General features: G+C 39.3%; 1 non-coding gene across 1 annotated transcript; it reads left to right on the plus strand.

Moving 5' to 3' along the window:
- The first annotated feature begins 1,605 nt into the window (after positions 1-1,605).
- Positions 1,606-1,712, plus strand: LOC127124418 (small nucleolar RNA R71). The gene has a single exon (XR_007803912.1). It is a non-coding gene; the product is annotated as a small nucleolar RNA R71 (small nucleolar RNA).
- Positions 1,713-4,308: the final 2,596 nt, after the last annotated feature.

The raw sequence follows: 4,308 nt of genomic DNA on the forward strand, positions 1-4,308 counted from the left end.
TTAGTATTTCGGAGTATGATGTTTGTTCATTCTCCATCTCTCTTATGCATTCGTCGATGACATCTAGTAGACAACAAGTATCGTCTATAGCTGGTGCCTTTAGGAATTGCGTCAAAATGAATTTGACATTTTCCTCACCAACTTCGAAGGTTAGCTTGCCTTTCTTAACATCTATAATAGCTCCGGCTGTAGCTAGGAATGGTATTCCTAATATGATAGGGATGTTGGAATCCTCTTTTATATCCATGATTATAAAATCAATAGGAATATAGAATTGTCCTATGCGTACCTTAACGTTTTCTAGCATACCTACGGGAAATTTAACAGAACGATCTGCAAGTTGTACGGACATTCTCGTAGGTCTTAGTTCTTCCATTTTTAGCCTTTCGCATATGGACAAGGGCATTGAACTAATACTGGCTCCTAAGTCGCATAATGCTTTGTTGATGACAAACTTTCCGATTACACAGGGTATGGAGAAACTACCTGGGTCTTTCAGCTTATGAGGCATATTGTTTTGTATTATGGCATTACACTCAGTAGTAAGTGTAACGGTTTCGTTATCCTCTATCTTCTTCTTGTTAGATAAGATTTCTTTGAGAAACTCAGCATATGAGGGCATTTGAGTTATGGCTTTTGTAAAGGGTATTATAATATTCAATTGTTTTAGAAGCACTACGAATTTTTTAAATTGTCCTATACTTTTAGATTTAACAAACCTCTAAGGATAAGAGATAAGGGGTTTATATGGTGGTGGAGGCACATAAGGTTCTTCTTTCTCTACGAACTCTTCATTTTTATCTCCCTCTTGTTAGTCTTCCTTCTCAGTTACCTTACCCGGGTCTTGATGCATGGATGGGTTTTGAGTTCTAGGTTCGGTCGGTCTGTCTAGTTCTGTCCCACTTTGTAGTATAATAGCATTTGCATGGCCTTTCGGGTTTGGTTGCGGCTATCCAGGAAATGTGCCTGCAGGAGCAGCAGTAGGTGCTTGTTGTTGAGCCACTTGCGAGATTTGTGTTTCCAACATTTTGTTGTGGGTGGCTAATGCGTCTACCTTGTTTTATAACTGCTTGATTTGCTCACCAGTGTGTATGTTATGATTTAGGAAATCCTTATTTGTTTGGGCTTGGGTAGCTAGAAAGTTTTCCATAATTATTTCTAAGTTTGATTTCCTAGGATCATTTTGAGTATTTGAGGAAGCTTTGTGATATCCATGTGGTACAGCAGGTGCTTGGTTAGGTGCATACAATACATTATTGTTTTTGTACGAAAAGTTAGGATGGTTCTTCCAACCTGGGTTATAGGTGTTTGAGTAAGGGTTTCCTTGAGCATAGTTCACCTGGTCTGTGGAGGTTCCTGTCAAGAGTTGACATTCTGGGCAGTATTCCCTTGAACACCGCATATCTCGCAGTTTGGTGCTACGGCAACCACGGTGGCTGCTGGTGTTATGGTCAAGCTGTCTATCTTTTGAGTCAGAGCATCTACCTTGGCATTGACATGGTCAAGACTTCTTAATTCGTACCTGCCACCCTTCAGTTGAGGTTTCTCTACAGAGGTTCTTTTGCTTCCCCGTTGTAAAAGGTGTGAATGATCAACCATTCTTCTAGATCATGATATGGACAAAGCCTCATCATGTCTTTGTATCTCTCCCAAGCTTCAAAAAGTGATTCATTACCCTTTTGTTTAAACCCGTTTATTTGGGCTCTTAGCATAACCGTCTTACTAGGTGGGAAATATCGGGCTAAGAAGACTTTCTTCAACTCGTTCCACGTAGTGACAAAGTTGGATGGTAGAGACTGGAGCCAAGCTCGAGCTCTATCTCTTAATGAAAATGGGAAAAGACGGAGTCTTATAGCTTCTGGGCTGACACCATTCGCTTCCACTGTGTCCGTGTATTGCAAAAATACTGACAAGTGCAGGTTCGGGTCCTCCGTGGGACTACCTGAAAACTGGTTTTGTTGCACGGCTGACAACAACGAGGGTTTTAGCTCAAAATTATTGGCCTCGATGGCAGGGGAAGCGATGCTGTTATGTGGTTCATCCTGCGAAGGGATTGCATAATACTTAAGAGGACGATTTTGCACTCCTTCAGCCATCTCTGGTTGAATAATTGATTCGGAAGTAGGGATGTTAAGGTCAGGAAGATTTAGCTTGATACAATGTTCCCGTATCAAGTCTCGTATCCGGCGTTCTAATCTAAGATAACGCTCGGGTTCGTCGAACTGTAACTTTAATTTATCGTCTTGAGAGCGAGTACTTGGCAATCACTCGACAAATGTAGAAAGGGAAAAATAATTGTTTGCCTTAGTCTATACCGGGCAACACTGGAGTTACGATATCGACTAAACTAGTCCCCAACAACGGTGCCAAAAACTTGATCGCGACTTAGTAAGTCTATGTGAATCATGACTGCAAGTGGACAATCATATCGCGTAGTTTTAAAGATTATCGAACCCACAAGGACTAATAATCGAACGTATCATGGTCTAATGTTGCTATGTAAATCTAAGGCTGATGATCATTCTAAGATTGGAGGGATGAAGAGAAATAACTATAACGTAAATGAAATATTAATAAAGATATGAGATATAGGGGATATCGGTATGTAACGCATCAAACTTCGGGGATTCGATAGATAGTTGGCGTAATCTTATTTGTCAAAATATTCTTCAGTAGAAATTATTTATAGAAAGGACCTAGTCTCACACTCTCGTTTTTATTGACTCTGACCATACTCCTAAACCAGAATGCTTGACTCTCGCGGTCTCACTTTGAATTTAAAAGTAATTTTTGAATATAAATAAAGTCTAATTAATCCTAAAGCGCTCTCGCTGTGTTTAGGATTAATGCATAGTTTCAGCTATTTGGTTAAAATCTCAAACTCTCGTTCTTATTGACTGTAACCTTCATTTGTTTTGTACTCTCGTACGAAAAATAGTTTGATTAAAATAAGAAACTAAAACCGTAAAAATAAGTTTTATAAAAACTAACACCAATTAATTATGAATCTCGTCGTTTCGACGATCTTTACATACCGATACCTAAGGGTTTAGCCGGACATGGATCCGGTAACAGACATGGTATTTGGGAAATCAAACATGCAATAAGGCATAAATAAATAAAACAGCAATCAAAATAAAATTTCAATTGCAAATTAAGAACTGGAACTGAATCTTGATTCTTCGATTAGAATAATGTCGGCAGGCTTTGGCAATGAATAACCGTTACAATTGAATCCCAAAAGTGTAAATAATAAAGTGCAATAGTCCCCGGTGTGGAGAACTATTACTTTTACAAAGTAAGAAAACTGCCTAGAAAACCAAAGGAAAATAATAATTCTAACTAAAAAATAATCGTAGTTTGAAAACTGGAAGAAGAGAGTGTCCCGAGCGAGTCTGAGAGGTCATTTATATATTTTCCATAATCCCTAATTTGTAGCAATGGTGGGTGGATTCGTGGCTACGAAAGTGGAGGAAAAGGTGGAAGACTAGGCTGTGGCGGTTGTCACAACCCTAGCCTTTGAATGAGAGGCGAGCACCACCTTTCTAGGATTGAGCGCCACCTCTTAAGTCTTGGTGGCGGGCGCCACCTCCTCCTTGGGTCAATGTGGCGGGTGCGACACACCCTAGATAATGGGCGCCACAAGCCCATTTGCTTTGGTGGCCCATTATCTCTATAAAACTCCATTTTCTTCTCTTTTTCCTTCCTTTTTCTTTCCTTTTTGCTATTTTCCATTTTGCTTGCTGTAAACCTTTTAACCGACGAATACCTGCAATAAACATAAAATACTGTATAATAATAAGTGTTAATCAAGTAAAAAGCAATGCATATGGAGCCAAAAATATGATACATTTTCGCGTTATAGGTTTTATTGTTAATTAATGAGAGCAGCTAGCTATTAATGGACATTAAGGTGTGGTGGTGAGCCCCTAGCGGCATGCGTGTACTCTTCCGTTTGGGGAAGACCAAACGGTCACATGTCATAAGACCGGTGCCCCTTCACCTTCCCCTTTCATTCGATTGCTTCTGGACGGACTACTAAAGATTTGGGCTTGAGGCCCACTTGGTTTTTTTATTTATTTGTTGGCTGATCGGTTTTTGGTGTGGGAATGTTTTGGGCCTTAGGGCCCATTTCGAGTCCTTGTTGATTTAGGGCCTCTTGCGAGCTTTGGCAAATTATTTTTGTTTTGGGCTTCACTTTTTTTTACACCCTGTTTTCTTTTGGGTCTATTTATTTCTTAGTTTAATATTTTCTTTAAATATTAAGATAATCACGATTAGATAATAGTATTAGAAATATCTATTAAC

This window comes from Lathyrus oleraceus, chromosome 2 (genome assembly GCF_024323335.1).
Source record: "Lathyrus oleraceus cultivar Zhongwan6 chromosome 2, CAAS_Psat_ZW6_1.0, whole genome shotgun sequence".
NCBI lineage: Eukaryota > Viridiplantae > Streptophyta > Magnoliopsida > Fabales > Fabaceae > Lathyrus > Lathyrus oleraceus.